This window comes from Amblyraja radiata, chromosome 38, assembly GCF_010909765.2.
Source record: "Amblyraja radiata isolate CabotCenter1 chromosome 38, sAmbRad1.1.pri, whole genome shotgun sequence".
In the NCBI taxonomy this organism is placed as follows: Eukaryota; Metazoa; Chordata; class Chondrichthyes; order Rajiformes; family Rajidae; genus Amblyraja; species Amblyraja radiata.
Window position 1 is genome coordinate 1,571,081 of NC_045993.1, and position 11,260 is coordinate 1,582,340.

The window sequence follows — 11,260 nt, forward strand, 5'->3', positions numbered from 1 at the left end:
CAAAGAGTCACAATGGATGTATTTGCTTTACAGGATTGTTTTTTTGTTTTACTCCTGGGCCCCCCCCCCCCCCCCCCCCCCCCCCCCCCCCCCCCCCCCCCCCCCCCCCCCCCCCCGCTTTCCCAGTTTGTGTGTCGTCTCTCAGGGTGAAGGATACAGCGAGGTTTGTGCCTCTGCATGCCACTGGACGGGACACTACATGCAAAAAATATGCAGGAGGACACACTTGGGTTTTTTCTCCCCTCCCCTCCCCCCATGTCCCAAAGCCATTGGGGTGATATCGGGGGGGGGGGGGGGTCTCACAGTGATGGTATTCAGAGAGCTCGAAGACCACCCACCCATGGATGGGTGGTCTTTACCTGGCCCCTGGGTCTGATGGCTTCAGTCCTAGCCCCACGATGACATGTGTCTCTCAATGTCCAACCAACAGCCCACTCCATCATAGCAGAGTAGCAGTGAGAGTGGACACAGGCCCTTCGGCTCAACTTGCCCACACCGGCCAACATGCCCCAGCTACACTAGTCCCACCTGCCTGCGTTTGGTCCATATCCCTCCAAACTTTATGGTTATATCCATGTACCTGTCTAACTGTTTCTTAAACGTTGGGATAGTCCCAGCCTCAACTACCTCCTCTGGCAGCTTGTTCCATACACCCACCACCCTTTGTGTGAAAAAGTTACCCTTCAGATTCCTATTAAATCTTTCCCCCTTCACCTTAAACCCGTGTCCTCTGGTCCTCGATTCCCCTACTCTGGGCAAGAGACTCTGTGCATCTACCCGATCTATTCCTCTCATGATTTTGTACCCCTCTATAAGATCACCCCTCATCCTCCTGCGCTCCAGGGAATAGAGACCCAGCCTACTCAACCTCTCCCTATAGCTCACACCCTCTAGTCCTGGCAACATCCTCGTAAATCTTCTCTACCCAGCCAGTTACTCTGCAGATACCCACACCTTAAAGGCTGTACCTCCAGCTCCAATATAAAGGCAAAGGGTCTGTGCTTGTATTCACTGGGATTCAGAAGGATGAGAGGGAATCTTATTGAAACATATCAAATTCTTAAAGGGATTGGACAGGCTAGATGCAGGGATAATGTTTTCTCATGTTGGGGGAGTCTAGAACCAGAGGTCACACAGTTTAAGAATAAGGGGTAGGCCATTTAGGACTGAGATGAGGAAAAACTTCTTCACCCAGAGAATTGTGAATCTGTGGAATTCTCTGCCAGAAGGCAGTGGAGGTCGATTCACTGGGTGTATTCAAGAGAGAGTTAGATTTAGCTCTTGGGGCTAACGGAATCAAGGGATATGGGGAGAAGGCAGAACAGGGAACTGATTCTGGATAATCAGCCATGATCATATTGAATGGCGGTGCTGGCTCGAAGGGCTGAATGTCCTGCACCTTTTTCACTGGAGAGACTACCCTCCTCATCTTTGTAATAATATGGGTGTGGGGTAACAGGTTGCATTATCTCGGGGGAGCAGTCAGGGCATCTTTCTTCATCGCTTGGCCACCCCTAGAATATCAATCAGTTCTGGGATTCGGCACAAAATGCTGGAGTAATCAGCGGGACCAGCAGCATCTACGGAGAGAAGGAAATGGGTGACGTTTCGGGTCGAGACCCTTCTTCAGACTGAAGGGACCAGTCTTCAAACTGAAGACCCTTCTGGTCATCGGTCTGAAGAAGGGTCTCCACCCGAAACGTCACCCAGAGATGCTGCCTGTCCCACTGAGTTACTCCAGCATTTTGTGTCTCTCTTTGGATCTGTGCGGCTTGGCACCAATTTTAAAGCCACACGCTCTGATGTTTTTGGAAGTGGCTCCTCTCTATCTGTGCTATCAAATCCTTTAATCCTATTATGCAAGTTAATCAGATCAATCCTCCGTCCTCCATATTGGAGAGATTGAAAGTCTCGGCGGTGAAGCTTGCCAACACGATTGTAACTCCCTGCACCTCAGTAGCAGACAGCTCGATACACACCACACTCCCCTCTGCCTTACGCCCCTGTCCCACTTATGCCCGTCCCACTTATGCACCTGTCCCACTCATGCCCCTGTCCCACTTAGGAAACCTGAACGGAGACCTCTGGAGACTTTGCGCCCCACCCAAGGTTTCCGTGCGGTTCCCGGAGGTTTTTGTCAGTCGCCCTACCCACTTCCACCACCTGCAACCTCCGACAACCACCTGCAACCTCCGGGAACCGCACGGAAACCTTGGGTGGGGCGCAAAGCCTCCAGAGGTTTCCGTTCAGGTTTCCTAAGTGGGACAGGGGCATATTAGAAACTTAGAAAATAGGTCGAGACCCTCCTTCACATTTAAGCAATAGACAATAGGTGCAGGAGTAGGCCATTCGGCCCTTCGAGCCAGCACCGCCATTCAATGTGATCACGGCTGATCATCCACAATCAGTACCCCGTTCCTGCCTTCTCCCCATATCCCCCGACTCCGCTATCTTTAAGAGTCTCATCTAGCTCTCTTTTGAAAGCATCCAGAGAACCGGCCTCCACCTGAGGCAGAGAATTCCACAAATTCCACAAAAACCCCGTTCCTGCCTACTCCCCATATCCCTTGATTCCGTTAGCCCTCAGAGCTAGATCTAACTCTCTCTTGAATACAGCCAGTGAATTGGCCTCCACGGACATACAGCGGACCCCCTTAACCTCACCCCCCCCCACCCCACCCCCCCGCGAACACGAGACACGAGATACGGGAACATCAACCCCGTGCCTGGCCCTGGAGGTCAGATGGACATCCCTGGTATCTACAGGCCCTGACAAGGGGGCAGCTGAGTTGGGCTTGGGTCGGGAGGGGGAGGGGGTGAGGGGAACAGTAGCCGCTGTTGCGTAGAGTCGGGCTGTCAGTCGAACGTCTCCACTTCGGTGAGAATCCAGGCATCGCACGCCCCACCCATCGCTGGCTGCCTGGAGTGAGGACCAAGGTCGACCAGGGAGGTGAGGAGATACCTCTGGGGGGTCTCGGTCCTGCCTGTTTACTGGGGGGGGGGCTCGCAGGGCAACTCTGCCAACAGGTCCCACCAACTCCAACAACCCAGGCCTAGAATCAGGAAGGACATTGAGACCACCAGGACGGGTGACCAACCCCCTCCCTCCACCCAAACCCAACGGCCCAAACACAAGCTTCCTCGGATATGAGATGCCAAGGCCTTAGAGGGGAAAGGATGGCTCGGTGGGAGCAGGGGAATGGGGGAGGGGGGGGTTTGGGGGGGGGGGGGGCATAGATGGAGATGGAATGTCCCACATGGTTGACAAGGCACACACATCCACAACATGGTGACACATGTGTTTGAAGTGACATTTTTTTCCTCAGAAAATGACAATTTCTGTCGATGAGACTCTCTGAATCTTCCTCTTGGGCCCTGGATCCATGGAGAAATGTTGGTGGGGGGAGGGTGGGAGGGGTCACATCACAGACCCAGCCCCCTCTCCAATGCAGGGAGGCGGGTGTAATGGAGTGTGGACAACCCCCGAGTCTTGCTCTCTCTCCATCCCAGTCCCTCAGGTCGATGGCGGGGGTCACCTCAGAACGGTGGGTGGGAGAGTCTGTTCCTCATCTCCCAGTCGCTCCAATTCTCTCTCTCCTTCTCCCTCTTTCTCTCTTTCTCTCTCGCGGTGAAGGATTTACAAATTGAAGAAAAAGAAAATATTGCACTGCTGGCTTCTTGAGTCCCTGTGTGAGAGAGATAGAGATAGAGAGAGACGGACAGATAAAGACAGGGCAGATGGTGGTGATGGCGATTACTCACACTGATGTCCGATCTGTCAAATGAAGCACATTGGTGTCACTTTCCTTTACCCCTGCCTGTTCATCGCTCCTTCATTCACTCACACACACGCACACTCACTCACTCGCACACTCACTCACCCACACGCACTCACTTGCACACTCATTCACCCACACTCACTCACTTGTACACTCACCCACTCACTCACACTCGCACACTCACACACACACAACACATTCACTCACTCGCACACGCACGCACTTGCACACTCACTCGCACACACTCACTCACTCACTCACTCACTCACTCACTCACTCACTCACTCACTCACTCACTCACTCACTCACCCACACACTCACTCACACACTCACCCACACACCCACACACTCACCCACACACTCACCCACACACTCACTCACTCACACACTCACTCACACACTCACTCACTCACCCACACACTCACCCACACTCGCTCACCCACACACTCACCCACACACTCACACACTCACTCACACACTCACTCTCACACACTCACTCACTCACTCACCCACACACCCACACACTCACCCACACACTCACCCACACTCGCTCACCCACACACTCACCCACACACTCACCCACACACTCACTCGCACACTCACTCACTCAAGATCACTTTGTGTCTATCTACAAGGCATGAAGGGTTGAGAGCAGACTAACATTGTATGGATGTGAAGCAGTAACCTCAGTCTGAATGAGGGCTCTCCACCACGATGCTGACTGGTTTGGTGGCTCCTGAACCCGAGGGAAAACTCTTTGTCATGTAGCTGTTCATCACCTTCTCCTGAAAAACACAAGGGGAAGAAACATCGAAAATAGGTGCAGAAGTAGGCCATTCGGCCCTTCGAGCCAGCACCGCCATTCAATATGATCGTGGCTGATCATCCACAATCAGTACCCCGTTCCTGCTTTTTCCCCATATCCCTTGATTCCGTTAGCCCTAAGAGCTAAATCTAACTCTTTCTTGAAAACATCCAGTGAATTGGCCTCCACTGCCTTCTGTGGCAGAGAACTCCACAGATTCACAACTCTCTGGGTTAAAAAGATTTTCCTAAATGGCCGACCCCTTAGACTGAAACTGAGACCCCTGGTTCTGGACTCCCCCAACATCGGGAACATTTTTCCTGCCTCTAGCTTGTCCAATCCCTTAAGAATTTTCTACGTTTCTATAAGATCCTCTCTCATCCTTCTAAATTCCAGTGAATACAAGCCCAGTCGATCCATTCTCTCATCATATGACAGTCCCGCCATCCCGGGAATTAACCTGGTGAACCTAGGCTGCACTCCCTCAATAGTAAGAATGTCCTTCCTCAAATTAGGAGACCAAAACTGCACACAATACTCCAGGCGCGAGTAGTGAGGGTGAGGAAATGTTGTGGAGACTGACTGTGAAGACTTGCTGCCACTTCACCATTATAGGACATGTGAGAGCATTCTGACTGGTTTCAACGTGGCCTGGTTCAGTAACTCGAACGTTGAGCAACGAAGGACACTGGGGTCAGGAGAGAGGTTTGAGTTGATCGATGTCCTGCCTAGATACAAGGAACAGCAGATGCTGGTTTACAGAAAATGTTAAGAGATATTTATTGTCGGAAGTCTGAAGAACGGTTGCGACCCAAAGAGTCATCCTGTTGGTACCGGTGTTCTCCACAGATGCTGCCTGACCCACTGAGTTACTCCAGCGTTTTGTGTCTACCTTCGGTGTAAAACAAGCATCTACAGTTCCTTCCCACACAAAGGTCTATTCTACATTTTCTTTGACCCTCATCCCCTTTGCTGCCCCGTTTTCACACCTTGCACATCCTTATCTCTGTGTCTCCCTCTCCCCTGACTCTCAGTCTGAAGAAGGGTCTCGACCTGAAACGTCACCCGTTCCTTCTCTCCACAGATACATAGAAAATAGATACATAGAAAATAGGTGCAGGAGTAGGCCATTCGGCCCTTCGAGCCTGCACCGCCATTCAATATGATCATGGCTGATCATCCAACTCAGTATCCCGTACCTGCCTTCTCTCCATACCCCCTGATCCCTTTAGCCACAAGGGCCACATCTAACTCCCTCTTAAATATAGCCAATGAACTGGCCTCAACTACCCTCTGTGGCAGAGAGTTCCAGAGATTCACCACTCTCTGTGTGAAAAAGTTTCTTCTCATCTCGGTCCTAAAGGATTTCCCCCTTATCCTTAAGCTGTGACCCCTTGTCCTGGACTTCCCCAACATCGAGAACAATCTTCCTGCATCTAGCCTGTCCAACCCCATAAGAATTTTGTACGTTTCTATAAGATACCCCCCTCAATCTCCTAAATTCTAGCGAGTATAAACCAAGTCTATCCAGTCTTTGAAAGTCCTGACATCCCAGGAATCAGTCTGGTGAACCTTCTCTGCACTCCCTCTATGGCTATAATGTCCTTCCTTAGATTAGGAGACCAAAACTGTACGCAATACTCCAGGTGTGGTCTCACCAAGACCCTGTACAACTGCAGTAGAACCTCCCTGCTCCTATACTCAAATCCTTTTGCTATGAAAGCTAACAAGCTAACATACCATTGCCTGACCCGCTGAGTTACTCCAGCACTCTGTGAAACGTCACCTATCCATGTTCTCCACAGATGCTGCCTGACCCGCTGAGTTACTCCAGCACTCTGTGAAACGTCACCTATCCATGTTCTCCACAGATGCTGCCTGACCCGCTGATTTATTCCAGCACTCTGTGAAACGTCACGTATCCATGTTCTCCACAGATTCTGCCTGACCCGCTGAGTTACTCCAGCATTTTGTGTCTATCATCATAATGAACCAGCATTGTATCGGGCCGAAACTCTTCTGGAAATAGGCAACGTTTCGGGCCGAAACCCTTCCGGGTTTCAGCCTGAAACGTTGCCTATTTCCTTCACTCCACAGATGTTGCATGACCCGCTGAGTTACTCCAGCACTCTGTGAAACGTCACCTATCCACGTTCTCCACAGATGCTGCCTGACCCGCTGAGTTACTCCAGCACTCTGTGAAACGTCACCTATCCATGTTCTCCACAGATGCTGCCTGACCCGCTGAGTTACTCCAGCACTCTGTGAAACGTCACCTATCCATGTTCTCCACAGATGCTGCCTGACCCGCTGAGTTACTCCAGCACTCTGTGAAACGTCACGTATCCATGTTCTCCACAGATTCTGCCTGACCCGCTGAGTTACTCCAGCATTTTGTGTCTATCATCATAATGAACCAGCATTGTATCGGGCCGAAACTCTTCTGGAAATAGGCAACGTTTCGGGCCGAAACCCTTCCGGGTTTCAGCCCGAAACGTTGCCTATTTCCTTCACTCCACAGATGTTGCATGACCCGCTGAGTTACTCCAGCACTCTGTGAAACGTCACCTATCCATGTTCTCCACAGATGCTGCCTGTCCCGCTGAGTTACTCCAGCACTCTGTGAAACGTCACCTATCCATGTTCTCCACAGATGCTGCCTGACCCGCTGAGTTACTCCAGCACTCTGTGAAACGTCACCTATCCATGTTCTCCACAGATGCTGCCTGACCAGCTGAGTTACTCCAGCACTCTGTGCCAGTCTCGGTAGACTCACCTCGATCAGCTGGTGCCACTGCTCAATGGGCTTGCGTGGATTTGCCAGCATCTCGTTCCAGTGTTCCCGGCCCGGGCCGTCAGCAGCGTTCCCAACCCGGCACATCCCGATCACCTCATTGTGGCCGATGCTGTGGACAGAGAGAAACAACCCCCGCGGGGTTAAACCTCAGTTAGATCTAGCTCTTAGAACAAACAGAATCAAGGGATATGGGGAGAAGGCAGGAACGGGGTACTGATTGTGGATGATCAGCCGTGATCACATTGAATGGCGGTGCTGGCATAAATATATAGATAGATAGATATGGAAATGTCAAAGACTAGAGGGCACGGCTTTACATAGAAACATAGAAACATAGAAAATAGGTGCAGGAGTAGAGGCCATTCGGCCCTTCGAGCCTGCACCGCCATTCAATATGATCATGGCTGATCATCCAACTCAGTATCCTGTACCTGCCTTCTCTCCATACCCCCTGATCCCTTTAGCCACAAGGGCCACATCTATCTCCCTCTTAAATATAGCCAATGAACTGTGGCCTCAACTACCTTCTGTGGCAGAGAATTCCACAGATTTAACACTCTCTGTGTAAAAAATTATTTTCTCATCTCGGTCCTAAAAGACTTCCCCCTTATCCTTAAACTGTGTGACCCCTTGTTCTGGACTTCCCCAACATCGGGAACAATCTTCCTGCATCTAGCCTGTCCAACCCCTTAAGAATTTTGTAAGTTTCTATAAGATCCCCCCTCAATCTTCTAAATTCTAGCGAGTACAAGCCGAGTCTATCCAGTCTTTCTTCAAGTGAAAGTCCTGACATCCCAGGAATCAGTCTGGTGAACCTTCTCTGTACTCCCTCTATGGCAAGAATGTCTTTCCTCAGATTTGGAGACCAAAACTGTGCGTAGAATTTTTCTCATCTCGGTCCTAAAAGACTTCCCCCTTATCTTGAAGTTTAAGGTGCGAGGGGCAATGTTTAAAGGAGATGTGGGGGGGGGTATTTTTACACAGAGGGTGGTGGGTGCCTGGAACGCGCTGCCAGGGGTGGTGGTGGAGGCAGATACGATAGTGGTGGTTAAGAGACTTCCAGATAAGCTGATGGATCTGCAGGGAATGGAGGGACACGGATCACGAGCAGGAAGAGGAGATCAGTCTAACCTGGCGTCGTGTTCAGCACGGAGATTGTGGGTCGAAGGGCCTGTTCCCATGCTGTACTCTTCCCTACATTCTACCTACAGGGTTAATTACCGCTGGTGTTTGTTTTACCAGTGATGCTGACATCCATTAACGCCTGAAATAAATTATAGCTTTGCCAGTGATTAAACAATAAAAGCTGGAGATAATTCTCTAAACACTGCGTGATGTGATGTGATGTGATATTCCCTGGCAATGGGGAGGCGGTGAAATCTGCACTCCTCTAAACCGCAGTTTAGGTTAAAAGTGGTCAAACAGATTTGGATATAAATGGGGTAGCATGCAGCTATAACGGCACACTGTAAATTTGCAGCAGTCTCTGGGCCAGCAGTCCCTCACAGAGTGACACAGGAATAATGTCCTTTCCCCCCATCTGGCTCGTAGGACTCGGAGTGTGTGCGGGAAGGAACTGCAGATGCTGGTTTACACTGAAGATAGACACATAGAAACATAGACAATAGGTGCAGGAGTAGGCCCTTCGAGCCTGCACCGCCATTCAATGTGATCATGGCTGATCATCCAACTCAGTATCCCATCCCTGCCTTCTCTCCATACCCCCTGATCCCTTTAGCCACAAGGTCCACATCAAACTCCCTCTTAAATATAGCCAATGAACTGTGTGGCCTCAACTACATTCTGTGGCAGAGAATTCCACAGATTCACTGTGTGAAAAATGTTTTCCTCATCTCGGTCCTAAAAGATTTCCCCCTTATCCTTAAACTGTGTGACCCCTTGTTCTGGACTTCCCCAAACATCGGGAACAATCTTCCTGCATCTAGCCTGTCCAACCCCTTAAGAATTTTGTAAGTTTCTATAAGACCCCCCCTCAATCTTCTAAATTCCAGCGAGTACAAGCCGAGTCTATCCAGTATTTCTTCACCTTTGTTGCACGCATTTCTAATTTCCTGTTTGATGCCATCCCCAACTCCGCTACTACTGTTAGGTGGCCTGTACACAACTCCCACTAGCGTTTTCTGCCCCTTAGTGTTTCGAAATGCGTCCCGCAGAGCAACTCAGTGGGACGGGCAGCATCTCTGGAGAGAAGGAACGGGCGACGTTTCAGGTCGAGACCCTTCTTCAGTCTCAGGAGTTGTACTTTTCAATGTCCGATCGTGTCATAGGGTCGTGCAGCTCGGAAACAGGCCCTTCAGCCCAACTCATCCACGCTGATCAAGATGCCCCATCTACGCCAGTCCCACCTGCCCGCGCTTGGTCCATATCCCTCGAAACCTTAAACCCATGTACCTGTCCAGGTGTCTGTTAAACACCTGAAGTGTCTAAAGAAGGGGACTGAACCGAAACGTCACCTGTTCCTTCGCAACAAGAAAGGTAACTGTTTGGAGTGATAGTCAGACAGCATGGAAACAGGCCCTTCGTCCCAACTCATCCATGATGCCCCATCTTAGCTGGTCCCATTTGCCCACATCTTAGAATAAAGGGGAGGTCATTTAAGACTGAGGTGAGAAAAAACTTTTTCACCCAGAGAGTTGTGAATTTATGGAATTCCCTGCCACAGAGGGCAGTGGAGGCCAAGTCACTGGATGGATTTAAGAGAGAGTTAGATAGAGCTCCAGGGGCTGGTGGAGTCAAGGATATGGGGAGAAGGCAGGCACGGGTTATTGATAGGGGACGATCAGCCACGATCACAATGAATGGCGGTGCTGGCTCGAAGGGCCGAATGGCCTCCTCCTGCACCTATTTTCTATGTTTTTATCCCTCTAAACATTTCCTAATCAAGTATCTGTCCAAGTGTTTGTTCTGTGTTCTAGGAGTGTTTCATAAAGGCCAGGACTAGATCTTAACTTGGGTTTGAGATGGGTAATGTCCTGCTTAGATACAAGGAACTGCAGATGCTGGTTTACAGAAAATGTTAGGAGATATTTGTGGTCGGGAGAGAATGGTTGGGACCCAAAGAGGTTGGATGTTCTCCACAGATGCTGCCTGACCCGCTGAGTTACTCCAGCACTCTGTGAAACGTCACCTATCCGTGTTCTCCACAGATGCTGCCTGACCCGCTGAGTTACTCCAGCACTCTGTGAAACGTCACCTATCCGTGTTCTCCACAGATGCTGCCTGACCCGCTGAGTTACTCCAGCACTCTGTGAAACGTCACCTATCCGTGTTCTCCACAGATGCTGCCTGACCCGCTGAGTTACTCCAGCACTCTGTGAAACGTCACCTATCCATGTTCTCCACAGATGCTGCCTGACCCGCTGAGTTACTCCAGCACTCTGTGAAACGTCACCTATCCATGTTCTCCACAGATGCTGCCTGACCCGCTGAGTTACTCCAGCATTCTGTGAAACGTCACCTATCCGTGTTCTCCACAGATGCTGCCTGACCCGCTGAGTTACTCCAGCACTCTGTGAAACGTCACCTATCCATGTTCTCCACAGATGCTGCCTGACCCGCTGAGTTACTCCAGCATTTTGTGTCTATCTTTAGAATAGACCATTGGTAGCTCGGAGAAGGTACCAACCAAACAACTCCAGATTTTGTGTGTCTATCTGCGGAGAGGAATAAAGCAGGTTCTGACTGCAACAAATTTTGCTGAAATATTCACAGCGTGATACGTCGAGGTAGCTTGGCCAGTTGTGATCTGTAGGGGATGTGTTTGCCAATAGGCAAGACAGCCATGAACACTAATGCCATGCGTGGCTGTGTCGTCTGCTCTGCTTGGAGATGTTGGTGGGGAGAACTGGCCCAGCGTGG

At 50.5% G+C, this 11,260-nt stretch overlaps 1 long non-coding RNA gene across 2 annotated transcripts; it reads right to left on the reverse strand.

Annotated features, from left to right (window-relative positions):
• Window positions 1–3,197: 3,197 nt before the first annotated feature.
• LOC116966951 lies at window positions 3,198–7,491 on the reverse strand. 2 transcript variants are annotated; one of them, XR_004410099.1, is made up of 3 exons: window positions 7,361–7,491; window positions 4,441–4,564; window positions 3,198–3,775 (listed from the first exon to the last, which is right to left on the reverse strand). It is a non-coding gene; the product is annotated as an uncharacterized LOC116966951 (long non-coding RNA). The 2 variants fall into 2 exon arrangements; XR_004410098.1 differs by having other exon boundaries at window positions 3,326–3,686.
• Window positions 7,492–11,260: the final 3,769 nt, after the last annotated feature.